Source organism: Lolium perenne, chromosome 4 (genome assembly GCF_019359855.2).
Source record: "Lolium perenne isolate Kyuss_39 chromosome 4, Kyuss_2.0, whole genome shotgun sequence".
Taxonomy (NCBI): Eukaryota; Viridiplantae; Streptophyta; class Magnoliopsida; order Poales; family Poaceae; genus Lolium; species Lolium perenne.
This window is the reverse complement of record NC_067247.2, coordinates 68,370,990-68,397,726: the sequence shown is the minus strand read 5'-3', so window position 1 is coordinate 68,397,726 and position 26,737 is coordinate 68,370,990. Positions and strand designations below refer to the sequence as shown.

Below are 26,737 nucleotides of genomic sequence, written 5' to 3'. Positions count from 1 at the left end.
AGTATCATTTGGATAATCTGGCTATGCTCCCCGATCACTTAATGATCCCTATGCATCTTCTTGAGTGGCTTGTTAGCAAAACTTCTAATGATGGATCGAAGTACTTTCAGCACGAGAACAAATCTATTCACTTCAACAAGGAAATGGTAGACAAGGTTTTCGGTTTTCCAGCTGGGACCAAGCAATTTCTGTTGGAAAGCTCCGATCCTGAAATAAACAGAGAGGTTGATGAGATATGTAATCAGTACGTCCAAGGGAAGAAGAAAATATCTGTGCTGAACGTGGAATCTGTGTTGCTTGGTTCTAACAATGAGGTTGTTTTCATTAGGAGCTTCTTGCTTTTATTCATCACAACAGTTTTGTGCCCTTCAACATACAACTTTGTGAACCCCAAATATCTCTTCTCTCTGAGAGACAGTGACATCAAAGAAGTATATAATCTTGATTTTGCCTCCCTCTGCCTGAACAATCTGTGGAATGAGATGAATTCTTGGAAAGCAAAGGTTCTCCAAGACCAAAGTAATTCCAACAAGATATTATGGATCGGTGGCTGTTTACCTTTGATTGCAGTAAGTGCTATTTTTGCATTCTGTATCTTTATGTAATCTCTTTTGTTTTTCAATAATATTTGTAAATAGCTTACTATAATCTTCTTATGTCTCCTCTTCTTTTTGTTGTCGTTTTTCTAGATTGTATACATGGATTTCCTTGATTTCGAAGGCAACGTTGGTCCACTTGATTATCATCTGCCTAGAATGTCACATATAAGGAATGAAGACTTTCTTCATGTAGTGAAATCAGACCGTAACATGAACTCAGAAAAATCATATGGAGTCCTACCGGTACGTGTTTGGTTGTTGAATCATTTTTTTTCCAATCAATTTTCCTTGTTCCCATCCTTTTTTTTTCAACATCTCTTGTTAACTAAGTTCATATTTTTATACAGCATCGGGACATCTCTCTTACTCCATATAATGATGCCTTAGCAATTATTCCAGTTCAAGTGGAACCTGATTCAGTTGTTGCAGTGGTTGATGATATTACAGCAGATCTTGTAGAACCTATTGATGAAGACGTTGTTCACAATGTTCAGGACACAATGTTCATGTTGGAGATATGCCCTAGAGGCAATAATAAAGTGGTTATTATTTATATCTTTATGTTTATGATAAATGTTTATATATCATGCTAGAATTGTATTAACCGAAACATTAGTACATGTGTGATATGTAGACAAACAAGAAGTCCCTAGTATGCCTCTTGAACTAGCTTGTTGATTAATGGATGATTAGTTTCATAATCATGAACATTGGATGTTATTAATAACAAGGTTATGTCATTGTGTGAATGATGTAATGGACACACCCAATTAAGCGTAGCATAAGATCTCGTCATTAAGTTATTTGCTATAAGCTTTCGATACATAGTTACCTAGTCCTTATGACCATGAGATCATGTAAATCACTTATACCGGAAAGGTACTTTGATTACACCAAACACCACTGCGTAAATGGGTGGCTATAAAGGTGGGATTAAGTATCCGGAAAGTATGAGTTGAGGCATATGGATCAACAGTGGGATTTGTCCATCCCGATGACGGATAGATATACTCTGGGCCCTCTCGGTGGAATGTCGTCTAATGTCTTGCAAGCATATGAATGAGTTCATAAGAGACCACATACCACGGTACGAGTAAAGAGTACTTGTCAGGAGACGAGGTTGAACAAGGTATAGAGTGATACCGAAGATCAAACCTCGGACAAGTAAAATATCGCGAGACAAAGGGAATTGGTAATATATGTGAATGGTTCATTCGATCACTAAAGTCATCGTTGAATATGTGGGAGCCATTATGGATCTCCAGATCCCGCTATTGGTTATTGGTCGGAGAGAGTACTCAACCATGTCCGCATAGTTCTCGAACCGTAGGGTGACACACTTAAAGTTGGATGTTGAAATGGTAGCACTTGAAATATGGAAAGGAGTTCGAATATTTGTTCGGAGTCCCGGATGAGATCCCGGACATCACGAGGAGTTCCGGAATGGTCCGGAGAATAAGATTCATATATAGGATGTCATTTTATGTGAAATAAAATGTCGCGGAAGGTTCTATGGAAGGTTCTAGAAGGTTCTAGAAAAGTCCGGAAGAAACCACCAAGGAAGGTGGAGTCCACAAGGGACTCCACCTCCATGGCCGGCCAGCCCTAGTGGGGGTGGAGTCCCAAGTGGACTCCACCATAGGGGGCCGGCCACCCCCCCACATGGGAGGTGGAAATCCCACCCTTTGGGTGGGAGTCCTAGTTGGGCTAGGTTTCACCTCTTATGGAAGGTTTTGGTTTCGGGTCTTATTCGAAGACTTGGACACCAACACTTGGGATCCACCTATATAATGAGGGGCCAAGGGAGGGGGCCGGCCACCCCCAAGACCATAAGCTGGCCGCCCCCCTTGAGTGGCCGGCCACCCCCTCCCAAACCCTAGCTTTGCTCCTCCACTCCATATTGCCCGCGTAGCTTAGCGAAGCTCCGCCGGACTTCTACACCGCCACCGACACCACGCCGTCGTGTTGTCGGATTCAAGAGGAGCTACTACTTCCGCTGCCCGCTGGAACGGGGAGGTGGACGTCGTCTTCATCAACAACCGAACGTGTGACCGAGTACGGAGGTGCTGCCCGTTCGTGGCGCCGGAACCGATCGTGATCAAGATCTTCTACGCGCTTTTGCAAGCGGCAAGTGATCGTCTACCGCAGCAACAAGAGCCTCCTCTTGTAGGCTTTGGAATCTCTTCAAGGGTGAGACTCGATACCCCCTCGTTGCTACCGTCTTCTAGATTGCATCTTGGCTTGGATTGCGTGTTCGCGGTAGGAAAATTTTTGTTTTCTATGCAACGTTATCCTACAGTTCAGCACACCAGTATGTCCTCATTTCTTTTTTTTGTATCTTTCTTTTTTTTAAATAACAGGTTCCTAATTTACTTATTGCAAAAAAATGAAATCCTAATTCGTTTGTTGCTTATCTTTTTTGTTCATGCCAGATTTATATCTCTGATCCACAAGTTGAAGTTGATAGTCTTGGGTCTCACACCATTGAGGGTGAAGATTGGTTGTATTCTGCTGATTCCGATTCTGCTCAGATTAGGAGTTTCGACAGAGTTGTTGAACAAGATATAATTGGACTTGGTGAGAACTATAATGAAGGTATGAATTGTTATGCTTACGGATTTTTCATTGGTACTTTTTCTCCAATGCTTATTTGATTCTTTTCATCTTAAGAGTTAAGAACATCAATTTTCTTTTTTACAAGTCTTTTTTTTATGTTTTTGCAAGTGTGTGTTCAAATGTATTAATGTAGAAACTTTCTTACTGTGTTAAAATAATGATACAAGATGTGTTTCTCCCTGTATATGACTTTACTGTGTTAAAATAATGATACAAGATGTGTTTCTCCCCGTATATGACCTTTTTGAGATGTCTTCAAACAATGGGCTCACAGCAAGGAACATTGGAGGAATTCATGATATTGGTGATGGATTACTCAACATAGCTATCTCTTACGCTCAAGTTTCTGATAGCTATTCAGTAGAAGAGATAGCTGAAGGATTTGTTTCTGATAGCTATTCAGTAGAAGAGATAGCTGAAGGATTTGTTTCAGAAACCTTGTCACATACTCCAGTACTGTCCACCCTAGGTATGTAGTAAGTATTCATATTTTCTATATTTTTATATATGGTCAGAGGATGCATATCAGCATGCTAATAATAATTTAACACACAGGCATTGCAAGTAATCAATTTGGAGATGGAGTAGGATTTTCCATGTCTTCCAACCAACCTCCTGTGATCAGAGCAGTGGAACCATCTGCAGGTAACTTTTTCTAAATATGAATGGTTTCCCAATTTTTATATAAGACATCCATTTTTGTTCTTTTTTCATTATCTATACATTTTTAGTTTTTATAATTTATCTGATGTTTTCTTATTTTTTTCCAATAGGGAATGCAAACAACTTTCTGAACTTATTCCCTCCAACTGAAACCGATCATAGCAGTTTCGACAAGAGGAATAGGAAAAAGAGAGCTGCGAAAGCAACATCTCCTGAGAAGGTCATGTCAGATATAATTATAGATTCCTACATTCTATCTTTCCATAATGATCATCTGACAAGGAACAGATTCAAGAAAGCAAATCCTTCGTAAGTCTATCTATACATGTTTTTACCATTTATTTTTTCTCTTTTTTACTGTACCTTACATGTTGTTTTCTGAAGAAGTCACTACTCTTTAATCTAGTAACTTCTCTTTTTCTGGTTTTTTCATATTTTGTTTTCTATCTGACAGTCCAATTGTAGTCGAGATTGGTCGTTACTCTGTAACATATACCAATTTCTTCAACTCATTTAAAGCCAATGGTGATGTAAATGGAGATACTATGTCAGTGTATGCTCAAATCTACAACGACGAATCTAGATATGATGCATTGTCGAAACCATATCTGAAAAAGTTCATGTTTGCTCCTCAATTCACTGTGAGCTACTAACCCAACTTTTTTTTCCAGGCTATTTTTCATTCATTCATCTATCTGATATGTATTCAGTCATTTACCTACCCATTTATTTTACTCAAACACAGGACATGTTGATGCAAGATCCAAGTGGATTTGACAAGGATTTCGTTATCAGAGAATTCAGATGGGTCACCAATTATTTAGGATTTGACATTTCAACAATGGACATCGTAATAAACTTTTTCCAAAACTTTGAACATGTTCCTTTTCATATGAACATTATTTCACCTATTCTCTTTTATTGAATCCTCTTTTTTATTATTATGATGCAGTTGCACTTCCCAAGAGTTGATTCCAAAAAATGGGTTCTGGTAGCTGTTAATCCACTTTATGAGACAATAAATTTCTTTGATCCTACTTCTTCAACAGCAAAACAAAACCAAGAGGAATTGATGAGGAATATGGTACATTTTCCTCCCATTTTTAAAAAATGTTTTTCCATGTATAATTTTTTTCCCAAGTCATTTTTAACTATCCATTTACTATTCATTCTTTTTACATATGTAGGCATGTAATCTGAATACAGTTTGTAAAGAACTCAATATTATTGGGAAGGATATTGAAAAGTTCAAGAAACCAAAGTCCCCAAATTACACCTGTAGTGCACTGATGTGAGTTTTCTTCTTCTTACATATTCCCCTGGTCCTTACACATGTATCCATAATGTTTTTCTTCCAAATCCAGATTTGTTTTAAGTTTCCTGATTCATTTACTTTTTATTGTAGGTATGAAAGCGGAATCTACACGATGCTCTATGCGGAAAATTGGCATGGAAAATTTATGAAATCTTTCACCAAAGTACAAGTTCACCTATTCTATCAATTTGTCATTTAGTAGAATAGTTTTTAAACATAAACTTATGACGCAAACTTCCTTTTATATAGTTTGCCTATATAAATTAGAATAAAAAAGAAATATTTTATATAGTTCGCCAACACATTTCCTAATTAGACACAATCTGTTTTTATACGTACAAGCATTTAGTCTTCCTTTTTTCCAGTATATAGGCAAACTTTTTGAATGCATCATTTCCTCCATTTTCTTGGAATTTTCTTGCGTAATATAGGCCCAGTAGGAGTCGGAGGTCTTTTTTATGATCATATGTCAAATTAAATTCAATTATGCTCCTGCAAATTTGTAATTGAAAGTATGTTTCTATGATCTTTTTCTTCTTTCATCCTGACCAATTTGTAATTCTGAGGGCCCACCATTAACAATGATTCTTGTTTTGCTCCCTCAGTTCAGTAGCCGAGTTTTCTTAGATCAGTTTATCTGGATAGAATTTTTTGCTCACAAAGGATGAGTAGCTCAATAATGCAACTAGCTTCACTTTTTATAGGCTGAGCTTTTGATTTTGTCGAAACCGGCTTTTTCCAAAACTTCAGGGTGTGTGTTCGCACTTGAGCTTTTTTCCAGCATGTTTTCTTCTTCTGTAGTCCTGTGTTGGGGAACTATTTAAAATATTTCTTTTTATTTTCTAATTTATATGATTTCTAATCTCTTTTTTCTTTTTTATCAATTTTTATTCTGCTACAATACATTTTTTAAATATGAATTTTTGGAACTAACACTTATCTGTTTTCTGATTTTTTTTGTAGGAAATTGTTCCACACTTTAGGATGCTGAAAGCATATGACATGTTTTATTGTATTCAGAACAAGGTTGCTAATCAACACTTTGAGAAAACCAGGAAAAGGAAGCGTTAGCGGTTAGTTCTGTCATGAATTCTTTTTTTCAATTATCGTATGTTTTGGATACAAAGTAATTCCTTAAAAGGATTAAATACAATTGAACTGAAGTGTATGAACTATGAAGAGGTTGAACGAAACAATATTAGTGAAGCAGCATAATACCTATAAATTTATGGCCGAGAAGCATAAACTGATCAACACTACAGAATTTTCGAAAACGTTAGATTTTAACTCCCAACTCAGACAATTTATTGAGGGCTAAAAGTCTGTATAGGGATTAGACAAATGGAAGGTTGATTTTCTTTATTCCAAGCTAAGTAAGCAAAACTCTGTATAGGGATTAAGCAATAAGATTTTCTTTATTCAAAGCTAACTAAGCAATAACGCTGGGTTGTCAATGACAACAGACCACACTAAAATAGATGCCATGTTTTTATTTTTTTAGAACATGATAGTGTTCAGTAATATGATAGTGTTCATGTTTTAAGGACTGCTTATTTTTTTAACACAACAGTAGACGGTTTCATTATTTTTTTTATGCATCGTATGTTTGGATACAATGGAATACTTTTTTCTGATTTTTTTTTTCTTAATGTTGAATGCAGGGGCAGCGCCAGTTTACTGGGGATGGTCTTCAAATGAAAGTCTATGCAATATCTATCGAGGGGGCCATGTCCAGTGATGACATTTCATTGGAAACTTTTTTGGCATAGACAAATTTTACAGATTGTAACAAAACAATAACAATCCGACTGTGTGTACAATCAGTTTTATTACTGATTCTCTACATTTGCCTATGTAGAGAATTTTTATGTGGTCATGTCGAGGGGGCCATGTCCAGTGATGACATTTACTGATTCTCTGTTATGTTTTTTTATGTGGAGTGTAATTTTTAGTGGTCCAGACATCATTCAAATGGTTTTATCCCAAATTGGAAAGCATGTTAAGAATTCATTCTAATGGTTTTATTTTTTTCTCTACCATGTTTTTGCAAAACAATTCTTTAAATGTTAGATGTAGTAAATCGTTCATGTCAAAATAATCAATTGTCCATGAGAAAATACATTTTAAATGCATTTTGTTATGGTCACTTAATGACAAAAAACCATTGTCATCACTAAACTTATTTTCCCAATTTAACATAAAAGTTGGTTCTCGGAAGAAGATAGCGAAAAATATTATCCCTAAAGTAGAAACTAAAAGGAACGTATAAACAAATGCTTCCATAGATTCGATCGTGGTTTATTTACAATTATAACTTCCACACCTATTCATTTGTCATTTGGGAGAATTTCCCATATAAAGAAAGAAAAAAAGTCAAAGAAAGGATGGGAGCTGTTTTTGTTTCCCATGTCAAATCAAAAAAGAGAGGTCAAAGATACCATAACAATGTGTATCAGACTGCCTGTTTCCTTTGTAGTTGGATCTCCCACTTTTTGGAATGTTCCAAATTCCACTTGAGCATCCAAATCTGGATCAATAGCAGCAAAAACATCTCGGAACAAGTTTCTAGCCCATGCCAAATGTGTCCGAAAAATAATCCGTTCATGATATAGAATCTGTTCAAGAAGGAAAAATCCTTCATGACAAGATTATTGTTCATGGAAAAATTCATTCACCATAAGAATCCGTTCATTGGAAAAATCCAAACACCACAAGATTCCATTCATGTTTTTTGTTTCTTTAGACATGATATGAAATCCGTTCATGATATAGAATCGGTTCAAGAAGGAAAATCCTTCATGACAAGATTATTGTTCACCATAAGAATCCGTTCATTGGAAAAATCAAACACCACAAGGTTCCATTCCTGGTTTCCAGTACGCCGCCACCATCGCGAAACTCCATCTCGGGACCAGAAACTCCGTTCTGGCACTCCGCCAGGACGGGGAATTGGAGGAGATCATCGCCATCATCACCACCGACGCCTCTCCATAAATTTAGGTTTATCATGTCTAAAAAAAAATACAAACACCACAGGACAAGATTATTGTTCACCATAAGAATCCGTTCACGGGAAAAATACAAACACCACAAGATTCCATTCATGATTTTTTTCTTAGACATGATAAGGATCCGTTCATGATAATAATCCGTTCATGATATAGAATTTGTTCAAGAAGGAAAATCCTTCATGACAAGATTATTGTTCACCATAAGAATCCGTTCACGGGAAATATCCAAACACCACAACATTTTTTCATTGATGATTTTTTTTCTTAGACATGATAATAATCCGTTCATGATAATAATCCGTTCATGAAAGAGAATCTGTTCAAGAAGTAAAATCATTCATGACAAGATTATTGTTCACCATAAGAATCCGTTCACGGGAAAAATCCAAACACCACAAAATTCCATTCATGATTTTTTTTCTTAGACATGATAATAATCCATTCATGATAATAATCCGTTCATGATATAGAATTTTGTTCAAGAATGAAAATCCTTCATGACAAGATTATTGTTCACCATAAGAATCCGTTCATGGGAAAAATCAAAACACAAAACATTTCATTGATGATTTTTTTCTTAGACATGATAAGAATCCGTTCATGATAATAATCCGTTCATGACAAGATTATTGTTCACCATAAGAATCCGTTCATTGGAAAAATCAAACACCACAAGGTTCCATTCATGATTTTTATTCATTCGGTCATGCAAACTTTTTCTTCAAGAGTATAAACACTCCCAACATGAATACTGTCATGGTTTTTTCAATGGAAACATGCTTCATAATTGTCCGAGAAGAAAAAATCCTTCATTCTTAATTTATTGCTTCGGCTCGCTCTCTTCACCACGGATAATCATTCATTCTTAATTTATTGCTCAAGGATTTTTTTTGTTCACGATAACATTCCTGTTCATTTGGAGGAATCTTTTTTTTGTTTTTTATGGTTTTATTCATGTAAAGTTTTTTCTTAGACATGATAAGAATTCATTCATGATAAAACTCCGTTCATGATATAGAATCTGTTCAAGAAGAAAAATCCTTGAATGAAAAGATTTTTTTACATGGAAATAATCAGTTTCATTAAAAAAAATCGTTCACCATAATATTCAGTTCATGGGAAAATTCCAAACACGACAAGATTCCATTCATTTTTTTTAAACATGATAATAATCCGTTCATGATATAGAATCTGTCCAAGAAGGAAAATCCTTCATGACAAGATTTTTGTTCATTCAAATATCCATTTCATGGAAAAAATTCGTTATCTATAATAATCCGTTCATTGGAAAAATCCAAACACCACAAGTTTCCATTCATGATTTTTTCCTTAGAGATGATAAGAAATCCGTTCATGATATAAAACTTGTTCAAAAAGAAAAATCCTTCATGACAAGATTATTGTTCACCATAAGAATCCGTTCACGGGAAAAATCCAAACACCACAAGATTCCATTCATGTTTTTTTTTCTTTTAGACATGATAAGAAATCCGTTCATGATAATAATCCGTTCATGATATAGAATCTGTTCAAAAAGGTTTTTTTCTTCATGACAAGATTATTGTTCACCATAAGAATCCGTTCATGGGAAAAATCCAAACACCACAACATTTCATTGATGATTTTTTTTCTTAGACATGATAAGAAACCGTTCATGATAATAATCCGTTCATGATATAGAATCCGTTCAAGAAGGAAAAATCCTTCATGACAAGATTATTGTTCATCGAAAAATTCATTCACCATAATAATTCGTTCATGGGAAAAATCCAAACACCACATGATTCCATTCATGTTTTTTTTTCTTTAGACATGATAAGGAATTCGTTCATGATAATAATCCGTTCATGATATAGAATCTGTTCAAAAAGGTTTTTTTCCTCCATGACAAAATTATTGTTCACCATAAGAATCCGTTCATGGGAAAAATACAAACACCACAACATTTCATTGATGATTTTTTTTCTTAGACATGATAAGAATCCGTTCATGATAAGAATCCGTTCATGATATAGAATCCGTTCAAGAAGGAAAATCCTTCATGACAAGATTATTGTTAACCATAAGAATCCGTTCACTGGAAATATCCAAATACAACAAGATTCCATTCATGTTTTTTTTTCTTAGACATGATAAGAATCCGTTCATGATAATAATCCGTTTCATGATATAGAATCTGTTCAAGAAGGAAAAATCCTTCATGACAAGATTATTGTTCATGGAAAAATTCATTCACCATAATAATTCGTTCATGGGAAAAATCCAAACACCACAAGATTCCATTCATGTTTTTTTTTTCTTTAGACAATCCGTTCATGATAATAATCCGTTCATGATATAGAATCTATTCAAAAAGGTTTTTTCCTCCATGACAAGATTATTGTTCACCATAAGAATCCGTTCATGGGAAAAATCCAAACACCACAACATTTCATTGATGATTTTTTTCTTAGACATGATAAGAATCCGTTCATGATAAGTATCCGTTCATGATATAGAGTCCGTTCAAGAAGGAAAATCCTTCATGACAAGATTATTGTTCACCATAAGAATCCGTTCACGGGAAAAATACAAAACACCACAAGATTCCATTCATGATTTTTAGTCATTAATTCGTTCACCATAAGAATCCGTTCATTGGAAAAATCCAAACACCACAAGTTTCCATTCATGATTTTTTTTCTTAGAGATGATAAGAAATCCGTTCATGATATAGAATCCGTTCAAGAAGGAAAATCCTTCATGACAAGATTATTGTTCACCATAAGAATCCGTTCACGGGAAATATCCAAACACCACAAGATTCCATTCATGTTTTTTTTTCTTAGACATGATAAGAATCCGTTCATGATATAGAATCTGTTCAAGAAGGAAAAATCCTTCATGACAAGATTATTGTTCATGAAAAAATTCATTCACCATAATAATTCGTTCATGGGAAAAATCCAAACACCACAAGATTCCATTCATGTTTTTTTTCTTTAGGCAATCTGTTCATGATAATAATCCGTTCATGATATAGAATCTGTTCAAAAAGGTTTTTTTCCTCCATGACAAGATTAATATTGTTCACCATAAGAAACCGTTCATGGGAAAATCCAAACACCACAACATTTCATTGATGATTTTTTTTCTTAGACATGATAAGAATCCGTTCATGATAAGAATCCGTTCATGATATAGAATCCATTCAAGAAGGAAAATCCTTCATGACAAGATTATTGTTCACCATAAAAATCCGTTCACGGAAAAAATACAAAACACCACAAGATTCCATTCATGATTTTTAGTCATTAATTCGTTCACCATAAGAATCCGTTCATGGGAAAAATCCAAACACCACAAGTTTACATTCATGATTTTTTTACTTAGAGATGATAAGAAATCCGTTCATGATATAGAACTTTCCTTCATGACAAGATTATTGTTCACCATAAGAATCCGTTCACGGGAAAAATACAAACACCACAAGATTCCATTCATGAAGGATATTTTTTCTTAGACATGATAAGGATCCGTTCATGATAATAATCCGTTCATGACAAGATTATTGTTCACCATAAGAATACGTTCACGGGAAAAATCAAACACCACAAGGTTCCATTCATGATTTTTATTCATTCGGTCATGCAAACTTTTTCTTCAAGAGTATAAACACTCCGAACATGATAATAATCCGTTCATGATATAGAATCTGTTCAAAAAGGTTTTTTCCTCCATGACAAGATTAATATTGTTGACCATAAGAAACCGTTCATGGGAAAAATCCAAACACCACAACATTTCATTGATGATTTTTTTTTCTTAGACATGATAAGAATCCGTTCATGATAAGAATCCGTTCATGATATAGAATCCGTTCAAGAAGGAAAATCCTTCATGACAAGATTATTGTTCACCATAAGAATCCATTCACGGGAAAAATACAAAACACCACAAGATTCCATTCATGATTTTTAGTCATTAATTCGTTCACCATAAGAATTCGTTCATTGGAAAAATCCAAACACCACAAGTTTCCATTCATGATTTTTTTTCTTAGAGATGATAAGAAATCCGTTCATGATATAGAATTTGTTCAAGAAGGAAAATCCATCATGACAAGATTATTGTTCACCATAAGAATCCGTTCACTGGAAATATCCAAACACCACAAGATTCCATTCATGTTTTTTTTTTCTTAGACATGATAAGAATCCGTTCATGATAATAATCCGTTCATGATATAGAATCTGTTCAAGAAGGAAAAATCCTTCATGACAAGATTATTGTTCATGGAAAAATTCATTCACCATAATAATTCGTTCATGGGAAAAATCCAAACACCACAAGATTCCATTCATGTTTTTTTTTTCTTTAGACAATCCGTTCATGATAATAATCCGTACATGATATAGAATCTATTCAAAAAGGTTTTTTCCTCCATGACAAGATTATTGTTCACCATAAGAATCCGTTCTTGGGAAAAATCCAAACACCACAACATTTCATTGATGATTTTTTTCTTAGACATGATAAGAATCCGTTCATGATAAGAATCCGTTCATGATATAGAGTCCGTTCAAGAAGGAAAATCCTTCATGACAAGATTATTGTTCACCATAAGAATCCGTTCTCGGGAAAAATACAAAACACCACAAGATTCCATTCATGATTTTTAGTCATTAATTCGTTCACCATAAGAATCCGTTCATTGGAAAAATCCAAACACCACAAGTTTCCATTCATGATTTTTTTTCTTAGAGATGATAAGAAATCCGTTCATGATATAGAATCCGTTCAAGAAGGAAAATCCTTCATGACAAGATTATTGTTCACCATAAGAATCCGTTCACGGGAAATATCCAAACACCACAAGATTCCATTCATGTTTTTTTTTCTTAGACATGATAAGAATCCGTTCATGATAATAATCCGTTCATGATATAGAATCTGTTCAAGAAGGAAAAATCCTTCATGACAAGATTATTGTTCATGAAAAAATTCATTCACCATAATAATTCGTTCATGGGAAAAATCCAAACACCACAAGATTCCATTCATGTTTTTTTTTCTTTAGGCAATCCGTTCATGATAATAATCCGTTCATGATATAGAATCTGTTCAAAAAGGTTTTTTTCCTCCATGACAAGATTAATATTGTTCACCATAAGAAACCGTTCATGGGAAAAATCCAAACACCACAACATTTCATTGATGATTTTTTTTTCTTAGACATGATAAGAATCCGTTCATGATAAGAATCCGTTCATGATATAGAATCCATTCAAGAAGGAAAATCCTTCATGACAAGATTATTGTTCACCATAAAAATCCGTTCACGGAAAAAATACAAAACACCACAAGATTCCATTCATGATTTTTAGTCATTAATTCGTTCACCATAAGAATCCGTTCATGGGAAAAATCCAAACACCACAAGTTTACATTCATGATTTTTTTACTTAGAGATGATAAGAAATCTGTTCATGATATAGAACTTTCCTTCATGACAAGATTATTGTTCACCATAAGAATCCGTTCACGGGAAAAATACAAACACCACAAGATTCCATTCATGAAGGATATTTTTTCTTAGACATGATAAGGATCCGTTCATGATAATAATCCGTTCATGACAAGATTATTGTTCACCATAAGAATACGTTCACGGGAAAAATCAAACACCACAAGGTTCCATTCATGATTTTTATTCATTCGGTCATGCAAACTTTTTCTTCAAGAGTATAAACACTCCCAACATGATAATAATCCGTTCATGATATAGAATCTGTTCAAAAAGGTTTTTTCCTCCATGACAAGATTAATATTGTTGACCATAAGAAACCGTTCATGGGAAAAATCCAAACACCACAACATTTCATTGATGATTTTTTTTCTTAGACATGATAAGAATCCGTTCATGATAAGAATCCGTTCATGATATAGAATCCGTTCAAGAAGGAAAATCCTTCATGACAAGATTATTGTTCACCATAAGAATCCGTTCACGGAAAAAATACATAACACCACAAGATTCCATTCATGATTTTTAGTCATTAATTCGTTCACCATAAGAATTCGTTCATTGGAAAAATCCAAACACCACAAGTTTCCATTCATGATTTTTTTTCTTAGAGATGATAAGAAATCCGTTCATGATATAGAATTTGTTCAAGAAGGAAAATCCATCATGACAAGATTATTGTTCACCATAAGAATTCGTTCACAGGAAAAATCCAAACACCACAAGATTCCATTCATGTTTTTTTTTCTTAGACATGATAATAATCAGTTCATGATAATAATCCGTTCATGATATAGAATCTGTTCAAGAAGGAAAAATCCTTCATGACAAGATTATTGTTCATGGAAAAATTCATTCACCATAATAATTAGTTCATGGGAAAAATCCAAACACCACAAGATTCCATTCATGTTTTTTTTTCTTTAGACAATCCGTTCATGATAATAATCCGTTCATGATATAGAATCTATTCAAAAAGGTTTTTTCCTCCATGACAAGATTAATATTGTTCACCATAAGAATCCGTTCTTGGGAAAAATCCAAACACCACAACATTTCATTGATGATTTTTTTTCTTGGACATGATAAGAATCCGTTCATGATAAGAATCCGTTCATGATATAGAATCCGTTCAAGAAGGAAAATCCTTCATGACAAGATTATTGTTCACCATAAGAATCCGTTCATGGGAAAAATCCTTCATGACAAGATTATTGTTCACCATAAGAATCCGTTCACGGGAAAAATACAAACACCACAAGATTCCATTCATGATTTTTAGTCATTAATTCGTTCACCATAAGAATCCGTTCATTGGAAAAATCCAAACACCACAAGTTTCCATTCATGATTCATATTGAAGGTACAAAAAACGTTCATGTAAAATAATCTGTTCGTGCTCGAATTTTATGTTAAATAATTTCAATGGCAACAGAACTATTCATTTTTTGTTTCTTTTTTTTAAAGGAACTAGATTGGTCAATTTTATGTTCTCTGTACAAAACCGTCTTCACGATAATAAACCGTTCATGTTTTACAAAACATTGGAATTAAAAAAATAAGAGTTCCACTATTATTTTTTCTTTTGATAAAAACACATTAATTGTTTGTTCCAAAAAAAAGACATAGTCTGCGAATGTATTATGCATATAAGGTGGCAGATTTCATGATTAATCTAACCAATGATGAACATTCCATATACAAGTTTCTAAGTCAGCACATTTTAGGTGGCATACTGCCTCCGCAATAATTAGTAAGTCAGATACATAAAATGGGTGGGAATGGTTGATTTTTCAACAAAACCAATGTAGAACTAAAAGAAAACATTTTCAATTATCATAAAATGAAAACAAATGGGTAGCTGCATGAACTACTGGGATGAACATTTTTTTGATCTGAAGCATGATAAACATTTGGATATAAGCTGCTAGCAAAAGCAGAAGAAGTCAGATGTTGCACAGGATCAACTATACATGGAACAAATCGTATCAAAAAACAAAATGACATAAGACTAACTAGAGAGTATCATTTGCAACAAGGGCCGAGATGCACAGTATGTTTTCCCTGTGATTTAGCTCCCCAGGTACAGGCTCTTCCTGTATTAAATACATTTGGTTTTGGCAACACACCAGGACAAGAAAAGTTGATCTTGAACACCGCACAGGCCAGGATTTTGTCAGACACTGATACAAAGGAGATAGTGTCAAATAAACTAAAAGGAGGCAGATCCCCAGAGAGCTGTTTATGTGACAAATTATAAGCCGATGAGATGGGCAAGATTGAAGAGTTGCTTCTTTTCGTAGACCATCAGTGAGGTTGTTCCTAGAGAAAACCAATGTTGGTGAGGTTTGCTGGAATAGATCCCTGCAAGGCAAAATGAACCATAGAATTTACATAGTGAAAGGTTACTGTTTTTTAACATAAATTATATGTTAAAATTGTTAAAGCTAGTACATCAGATTAGGGACATCAGTAAGAATTAATATGCATATTTTTTAGGGAGTAAATGTATATGCTATAGATTACCAAAATAAAAGCCAAAAACAACAAGGCATATTATATGAGATTATATGAGCCATTTTATCACCAGGCATATAGTTTCAGAAAAACATGAATGTTTTTTGGTCATAGAACCTGTTGTGCAAAAGATGGACCACAGATTCTTCCCATTCAATGGACTATATGAGATTTTTTATGAAGCATTCAAAAAATTAAGGATTAAATGTCCAACCAAATAGCTTGCAAAAAATAAGACAAGAACAACCAGGCATATTTTTATATGTGATTATATGAGTCCTTTTATAATCAGGCATAAAGTTTCAGAAAAACAAGAATGGTTTTTGGTCATAGAACCTGTTGAGCAAAAGATGGACCACAAATTCTTCACATTCAATTGTCTATATGAGATTTTTGATGCAGCATTCAAATATTAAAAACATTTAATAAAATAAAAAGCAATGTTTGATCATGAAAGGTTACCACTGAATGAACTATATGCCTGGTGCTTTTTTCTTTTTCTTCCTGGAGTTCTTTTCTGATTGAGGCTTCAGTCGATCTCCTTTGTTTACTGAGATTGAAGTAGATACTGGAGGATCTTTCAAAGCAGATGCTTCACCTTCTTTAAGTTGCTTACGCTTCTTTGCAGACTTCATTTTTGAACTAATTTTCTCAACAGGTTCAGATATAGTACCATCACCATTCAACCAAATGTCTACATTACTTACAACAGGGACTAATCCTTCCTTCATAGGAGTCTTCACTTGTGCTGAACCTTTTCTTATTACTGGAGGGTCTTTGAGGATGACAGAGTTGCCATCAGTTTGCTGTTCTGCATTATCTTCCGCCATCAACCTTTTGTGAAGTTTATGAACCTCTTCAATAAATTGTTTGCTCTTATTTGCATCCTTGCTTAAATCAGCGCACACATCGTTGACACTATTGAGAAGCATCGCATATCTCAAAGTACTAGCAGATGTTTCAGCTCCATGCACATCAACACTTTGCTTCTTCTGTAATAGCAGTTCATCTTCCCTATATTTTATTGTCCATCTTGGTAATATGTACTCAGTTGGAATCTCCACAACATCAAACTGTGTGAACAGTCTCAGAATGTGGCAACATAGAATCCCATCTTTCTCAAACTTTGCGCACTCACATTCATATGTTTGATTCTGTCTATCAACGCAAACAGTGAAGATGTCTCTCCTATACTCAGGTTTCTTGTAATTGAATAGCTTCTTCAACTCATACAACTTGTCCTTCACAATTTCAGTAACACCGAAAGCAGTAGAATTAAGAAGCTCGGTCACAAACTTCGAGTAAATCCCTCTTGTGTATATTTTTGCTGCATGGCGCTCAATGGGCTGATGGCACCAAAAAGTGGGATCCTGTTGAGTGGAGTGGAAACGGTCTTCATTCTCAATTTCCACAACATTCTCTTGGAAAATCTCGTATTGCTTCAAGAAATTCTCAATTGTATCTTTTCGCAGCACATAATCTTTAAAATTTGAGTTAAAGCTCTCACTTCTCCCTGTAGAGCGTGTAAAAGGGCAGAAACTTCCTCTAAAATAGGCTGGAACAAACTTCGCCCTGCTTCCCCACATCCTCTTCAGATGCTCATGGTCACCACAGTTGTAAGTCTGAAGCATCTTTTTCCAACCAGTTTCAAACTCCAAGATGTGAAGTGAATCCATTATTAGGCTCACTATTGTATCTTCCATACCTTCTCTCTCTGCCATGTATGCACTTGTGTTTTGTTTCAGATTCTGTAGGATGTGCCAGATGCAAAACCTATGAAAAGCAACCCAGAACACTCTACTAATTGCAGCTTGGATGGCAGCATCTTGATCAGTCAAGATAAGCTTTGGTTTCTTTCCTTCCATGACTTCAACAAAACTTTCAAATAGCCATTCAAAAGTATCTGCAGACTGATCCTTTAGAAGAGCCCAACCAAAAACAATTGTCTTCGCATTTCCATTGATTCCAATAATGGGGGCGAAAGGCATGTTGTACTTGTTAGTACTGTAGGTTGTATCAAAACAGATTAAATCACCATATAGCTTGTAATCCATTCTCGATTTTGCATCTGTCCAAAATAAAGATCTGACCATGCCTTCACCATCAACTTCCATCTTGCAACAAAAGCCAGGTTTGGCGAGCTGAATCTTTTCAACGTAATTTAGAGCACATGCAATATCTGTATTCCGTTTCAACTTCCTTTCAGCTTGCTTCAGGTTGTCCATCTTCTTTTTCCCAAAGTTTATGTTTCCAAAGCTACCTTTCAATCTTCTGAATATAGTCATAATCCGTTGAGGCTTCAACCTGATCTCTTGCAGTAATTTAGATAGCAAAATTTCTTCCTCAGTCATGTGTCTGTGACTCAAGAAAAACTTTGTCAGGGAAGGAGAAGGTGCTAATTCATGGTTGTGCTCAAGTGAGCATGAAATGATTTGCCAAGTGGTATGCACTTGTTTTACTCTAACATGCATACGACAATTCGTTTTTGCTAGAACATTCCTTTTCCTTTTCCTTTCAGTTATATTCTTTGTTCGGTCTTTCCTACCCTTGTTGCACTCTAAGGTAATCTTTCTCGCTTTATAATTCCTTCCTTTTATGACAGCAAACCCAGCTACCTTCCCGTAAATGTTGACAAACTTTACTGCATGTTCCAAACTGGGGAAAACCATACCAACTTCTGGTGGTTTTGCATTACTTATTTCTTCAGGAGTTGGAAATAAATATTCTTCCTTAGGGTTGACTACATCATCTTCTGAATCACTCATATCTTCACTACCACCTTCAACATCTTCTTCCAAAATCTCCAAGACCTAAAAATAAAAACAGGAAAGTCATAAAACATCAAGGAAAGTCATAAAAACAGGCAAGGTATTTTTACGAATGAAATCAGAAACAGATAAATACCTTATCCAAATCAGTTTCAATATCTTCATGTTGGACAACTGAATTATCATTACAAGCATTCTCCCCACTATGTTCAGAATCAGGTATCTGCCAATAATGTTTAACACGTTAATATGATGCTAATTGGAACGCAGAATAAAGAAATGAGGAAATACATTTAGGAAAATTAAACCAAGGAAGTTCTATCCAGTACATGGTAAATTCATAACTTTAATTGCTTTTTGTTGAATGGCAAACACGTTAAAATGATGCTTCTTGGAACACAGACTAAATAAATGAGGAAATACATTTAGGAAAATTAAAACATAGATAATAGTTAGAACTACTAGCTTCAAATTTTTTTTATGTAAACAAAGGAAGTTCTGTCCAGTACATGGTAAATTAAAACAGATTGAACAGATAGGACATTTAGCTAGGCAAAAAATAAGTGCTTATAGAATACTACTTCATACATATACTGGATTTTTGTAATGAAGATTCCTACTGCACATAAAAAGGAACTGAATTTTTTTACAGATATGTTTTCCTAAAAACAAGTAAGCATGATTTTATAAAAAAATAGACAGAATGCATGACCTACAAATGCTTAAAAGTACAGATAAAAAAGTATCCCAAATACATAGTTACCTCTGAACTAGTTGATGCAACTGCTACAGAGTTCATGATATCTTGGACATTATTATGATTGGAACTTTTGTTCCTTCCAATTACTTCAGACAAACCCTGAGAAAATTCAATATATAGCATTTAGTACTTTAGTTAAAATGATTTATTGGTTGCTAAAATAATAGAAGTAATTTATAAAGTGCATTATACTTTTAACACACCTCTGTATGTTTTCTCATTTCTTCATACAAGACATACTGATCAAATTCAGCCATAGCTTGATCTTTCTTTTCCTTTGAAGAAGTAACGGCAGACTTTGCATTCTACATTTTTCAATATACTTTAAATATAACAAACTAGGAAAATCACTCAAATGACAATTAATAAATTGTTTTTTACCTTGGCAATATGAGACTCCAGAACCTTGCTTGAACATATAGCACGTGCAAGAGCAGTACATTTGGTTTTACCTGATTTAACCTGTTTTTACAAGTACCATATGTATTGTTATTTCAGACTAAAGAAACACAGCAATGGAAAATGATTCTTTTATAATTAAAATGTCAACTACACCTGTTCGGTAGGTTTTCTCTTTGCTTCTCTTCATTAACTCTTCGCTGATTCTCTCTGAAATTACTTATAGCTGCTTGAACTTTATCAACATTTTCCACTATTTCTAGGTTCACTGGTTGATTTTCCATTGGATAACCTGCAAAATATAATTATTCAGCTAAGACATGCGCTTTCTCAAATAAGTAGCATTTTTTTTAATGATTATGTCTGATTCTCTTTTTTTGCACTTGCAATTGCACTTGCAGGTGAAATACTAGGGGAGAATTTTTTCTACACATCACCTGCAAGCTATATCATGGAAGCAAGCAGCATGAGAATCCAAAGGTGTCTGCAGCAACTAGAAAGGAATTCGTATAACTGCAGTAATAATGAAGGTGTGTTGTGCATGTATGATTACCCATTCAGTAATGTACCTGGTTTTTATTTTAAAAGAAGCAAGTAAACTAATACAAGAAAAATACAAAGTATTATGGATAGGCTAAGGAACAAGCATATGAGATCAATTCTGTGTCTAGTGAATATATGAGACATGATTTTTCCATTTAAGTGACTATTTTGCATTTTCTGCAACAATTTATAACAGTATTTTCAGAGCATGGAATCAGTACAGGAAGACATATTAGCCACTTAGTACCAGACAATCATATGCATTTTCGGAATGTCACCTTGGCACAAAATTACAGGCCATACATGTAGAGAGCATCACCAAGGAAGCAAAACTCAGAAGAGAAAGAAAGCATGTCGGCACAAAGCTGGCGAGATTGAGGAGTTTCGATCAAAAGAGAAAGAACAGAAATAGGTAACTTCGGTGGGAAATTCATGTGGGTTTCAGCTTGACAACAGGGGGAAAGAAAAAGGTTGATGGACATAATTTTTAGGGGTGTAGGTTAATGTTTGGCAGAGAAATCGTCCTTTTGATTTTCCAATACTCATGTTTTCTATCAACACTACAAGCTAAAAAATAGAAGAAGATTAAACACAGGGAGAAATCTAACCCGAATCATGAAGATCGACGGATTAAGAAAGAGCAGGGCACGTCCGACAGCAGGAGGATGAAGAAGATCCTGTGTGGTTCCGGTGTAGTAGATCAGTTTGCCCCCTCCAGATCTCCGGCGGAAATTCGTGTCCAATTTCTTCCTCCGCTCGTCCTCCAATCGGTTTTGTTTTTCTTTTTAATTTGGATATGTTCGTGCGTGACAAGTATATGTTGATACTTTTGCATTTTAGACCCTGCAAGTACTTAGAAAATGCAGAATATAGTGGTACCCAGACACTTCCATGTGGGGCCATAAGTGATACTTCTGGACACCAGCTTTCCCTTCTTCCTCCACTCGACCTACATCTCAGAAAAAATCCCCATCTAGCGGTCTCCCTATCCCTCCGAAATTCTCTCCTGAATCTTACCACACTTCAGCAAGAGGGAAAATTCCTGCAGCGAAACCTAATGGCGATTCATCCTTGTAGCCAGATCTAGAGCAATAGATCTTCAAGACCACTCCATCTCTACCAGAAAAATCACGGACAGGTTCGAATACGGTACATACATTTTTCTAACCATCCGAATGAATTTATTTTTTCAAAGGTTTTTTTAGGTAGGCAGATGGATGTTCTCATGAACGGATCAAACATGTTTCAGAACAATTTTCTTTGTTTGTTGCCTATTTTCGGTAAATCTAAATTTTGCTGTGCACCAGAAAAACATCTTTTGTAGAAATCCATGTAAACATTCTTTTTCTCTCTCCAAATTTCTCATTCTTTACTCTGCGTTTGTCAATCATATGTTTGTGATCGACTGAAGATGGAAATGCAGTTCGTTACACCAGACACATAGCTGCCGTCTAGCTCATTGTCTAGAAGCAAATAAGAATATGCTTATTTTGCAGTGATAGTGACTCTTTGTACGAGCTGCAAGCAGGTAGGCTTGAAGAATTCTCCTTAGGTTTAGTTGGTACTAAAGAGTTTTTTGCTGCTGTAGGTACGCTTGGAAGAATCCTTTGCTAGTTTTGAGTTTGTGAAAATATTTGTTTGCACGTAGTAGGCTTTAGTTTGGTAAAAAAAAATTGTTGTTGGAATGTAGGCTTTAGTTTGGCTAGTAGAAGACATATAGTAGAAGAATTCTTCTCAATCGATTTTTAGTTTGGCTACAGATAGATTCTTTGCAGCTGCAACCTAGTAAGTATTATTCTACAATTGTAATCCTTTTATGGTTGTATTAAACAAATAGTTTTCTCAATGTGGAATGATCGGAAGCAGACAACCTAGTAAAAGAATAGTCTAGGTGACTAATGTTTCCGATGACAGTAGAGAACCGATTTTCTAACCAGTAAATGCCAACACGGTTGATTACATGTCTTCGTTTGTCAATCATTTCATTTTTTACATACTGGTACTTCCATTCTGAATTTTTTTACAAACTGTTGTTTTCTATTTTTTAAAACTGAATTTTGCCTTCAATGTTACTTTTCAGGTTCCTCTTCCACTGCTCCTAGTAGTGCTACTGCTGCAGCTGTCCATCAGCAATCTTTTGACGATTCGTGTCCACATGTGAGGCCGGGAGTACCTGTTTTCTTCTACTGGCAACGTGACCGGCACTGCAAGGTCTTGCTCTCTCTCAGTTACAAATTTTTTCTCTAAAATCTTTGTAGCTCAACAACGGTATTCATATTTTAATTATCATAGTTAGGAGCAGCAAAACAAAGCTTGTGTGTGCAGCCTCCATGTAGACATGTAATTTCTGTAAACAACTATTTTTTGTTAATCACTGTCATCTGATTTTTCGTAGATGGAAACAACTAATAATAAAAAAAGGGAGGGTCAAGAAATACTTTGCACTGATATCTCAACGAATAGTAACAAGAAATATAAGGTATTTGCTTACTATTTATTCTCATTCTCTGTTTCGCATTTTAATTCTTTCTATACTTTAATTCTGCAAGAGTATAATTTCGTATTTCAACATATTTTCAGCGGCAAAATTCAGAATACACAAGATCATTTCTTGAAGCTTTGTCAACATTACCTGAATCGAAAAAAATTATCATCAGGAAGCTTGGGTTTGGTTCTATTCTGATTTTCTCATGCTTTAGCAATGTTCAAGTCATTTTTGAATGGCTGATCTCCCAGTTTGATACAACATCAGGAACTTTGTCGCTTGATGATGGGTTCACTTTCACATTATGTTCTCATTCGGCACACATGATACTAGGATTCCCTGCTGGTCCAAAAGCTGTAGTCAGAAACCAATCAAAAGAATGCTCAGATTTCATTATGAACATTGTGAAAACAAAATCTCCAATAGTAGAACATTTATGTTCTTTGCTGTCAACTGATTTGAATGAAGATTCTTTCACTGTGATTTTCATGCTCTTACTACTTACTGCTTTCATTGATCCAAATGCATCTGGAGTTCCAAACCCTGCATATTATCACAACTTGAAGGATATTTCTTCAATCCCAAGCCTAGACTGGTGTTCTTTCACACTTGATTGCCTGTTACTATCTATCAAGAAATACCTGTTCAGGAAGAAGCAAAACATAGAGTTGGAATCTGGAGGTTGCAAGATACTACTAGTGGTAAATTAAATAGAATTCTTAATTTATGTTAATTATACTATATTTTCTTATCCATTCAATATCTATCTAAGTTCTTGTTCATTTATTTTTTATCTGTAGATTTCATACTTCGAGTTTCTAATAACTTCAGAGTTCAACTTGGGCAACAGTGTACCAAGGTTACCACTGTGGACAACACATGTCGTAAACTCATACATTGCTCTTGATTCTCAACAAGGACATAGCAAAGGATTTGGTAGACTTGCTGTAAGTACTAACTATATGATTTTTTTGTGTGCAAAGTAATAATGTTCTAAATAAACATGGTTTCATCCTAACTGAACACTATCTGTAAAAGTAAAATGGAAGTATTATTGATTTTTCTATTTTTATTATTACTGTTTTTTAAATTAACTGTTTTCCTTTTTAATTTGCAGAAAAAGCATATAACATCTACACCATTCAAAGGAAGTAAGCAGCAAATTGAAATGCCTTCAGAAATAAAAGATTACATGGAACTTAAGTTTCAAAGAATTGCTTTATTTCAGGTTAGCTCTAAATTCATATGATTTTTAATTGCTACTGATTTTCCTTTTTTGTTTACTTTGTAATGTTCATACTATCATATCTCATACAACTTATGCATTCATATTTTTTCAAAAATAAAGGACAAGAAGAGGCTCCAATCTCTGGTTTCCAATTTCTTCCTAAAAAATGTTCAAAACTACATTCCAATTGTTAACGGATATATAGACGACATTCAACTTGTTTCATCTTCAAGTATTAACCAAGAAGTTGAGCCTTTTTTGGGGAACGAATTGCTTTTCTCTGCTCAAACAAATAAGAATGCAACAACTGAAGAAAACAAGTCAGAAATGGTTGTATACCAACAGAAGAAAAAGGTTTCAGAAGAAGAAATGGACCAATTCTTCCAGAATATGTTCTTTTTTCATAAAGTTCATGTCCCCCAAGGCAACTACAATTCAAGAATTGAGTTAAATCAAATTCTAGATAAGTTCAGTGAAGGGTGTTCAATTCGAGAACCATTTGATGGATTCGATCTACCAAATTTGTATCCTGAGTTCGAATCAAGACTACTTCATCCGAAAGGCATGACATCAAAGATCAGTGCAACTGATACATCTGTACAGTTCTCTGAATTCCTTAAACAAATTAAAGAAGGTTAGGCATTACTATCTATTTTTTGTCCCCTGTTGTCTGATTGTTTATTTCCTAGTACTTATTCCTAATTAATTTTTTAGTTCATTGTGACTTTGAAGTACACACAATATTTTTTTTTAACCCACATCTACTTTTCTACATATACATACAGAGCTATCTTTTGAAATAAAAAATCAAAGGACAAGTTACAAACAGGACTGTAAGTTGTCTCTTGAGGATTTTCAGTTCTACTTGCCAAGTGAAGAAAAACAATTTCAAGGTAGATTTGTTATCGCTTTTTCATTTTTCCATGGATGGTTAACTAAATTTTAGTATTTTTATTATAGTGCTACATCACTGTATTTAACTCTTTTTTTCCTTTTTTTTTGTGTGTGTAGGAAATGATGAGAACATGAATAATCTTCTTAATATGAAGAACGAAGATTGGAGGCCAGAGAACAATTTCTCAGATAATAACCAAAGAAGTAATTGACTTCAAATTTCTTTTTTATATACAACACCATACATATTCTTATACATTTATATTCAAAAATGCATTACTAACTAATAATACAAACATAAATAGGTAATGTCACACCCCAAAGTAACTTGCAATCTATTGGCCAGAAAAAAGCTCGAGATGATAAATACGTTTTTTCTCTAAATGAAAGGCTTCTTGGGAAAAAAATTCCTTCAATTACTGATGAAAACAAAGGAAATTTTCCTTGTTTCAATCTATTTGAAGAAGACAATGCAAACATGTCTGGTCATACCTATTCCTCGGTATGTGTTTATGCATTTGTACAATTTACATTTTCCATTTTGAATAGCAGATTTGTTCAACTCTTCTTACATACTGTTTTTACTGTACAGCCAGGATCAAAACTGAAAGCAATTGACCCTCTATTACACATGGTTCTTGATCAGTGTGGGCAAGAAATATTAGGAGGCCAAAGTAGTATCAAGTTAAAAACTCCTTTCATTCCTAGCAGCTCAATGAAAATGCAACATGTACAAACTCCTCAACAAGTTATTTTCGCCACTGCATATGAGCATGAATTTTACACAAAACTTACAAGCTCAAAATGTGAAAACAGGTATGTGTTCGAATAACTTCATGTGTAAACTAATTTTCATTTTTGCTGAGTTACATGTATTCTTCGTACAAAAAATAGTTGTTTTACAAACATATTCTTTTATTTTGTCAGCCCAAGAATTTTTGAAATTAAAAGTGTATGGGTAGACCAGAGAACGTTGGCGTTATCTATGAACACAGGTGGTTGGATTCACCCCTGTGTAATGGATTGCTATGGCATGTTAACTTCGACTGAGCAGATTCATCGTAGAAAAGAAGGAAAATTTGGTGAGAAAGATATTCTAATGCATGTCGTCATAAAAGAAGTCACGGTTTGTATAATCTTTTTACCAAATCATATTATCCACATGACATTTTTTCCTTTTTTATTTACTGGATGATATCAACAGAAGCTCAGCGTGTTTTGCAATTTAATTTCCATTCATTTTTCCTTTTTGACTTCGCACAGAAATTACTCATGGACCCAAATCTGGATTGTTCTAATCCAGAATATAAAAGGATTTTCTCACTAGATTATGTTGGCTATAGATTGGAAAACGCAGGGCTGGTATATTTCTCTTTATCATTCTTGCTTTTTCACCCTCAATATATATTGAGAGAAACCATCCTTCAATTCAT

The 26,737-nt window shown here is 34.5% G+C and overlaps 1 protein-coding gene across 1 annotated transcript in view; it reads right to left on the bottom strand.

Annotated features, from left to right (window-relative positions):
* LOC127292869 (uncharacterized) overlaps positions 1 to 26,737 on the bottom strand; it is a 39,197-nt gene that overhangs the window by 5,582 nt on the left and 6,878 nt on the right. The gene's annotated exons all lie outside the window — the stretch shown is intronic.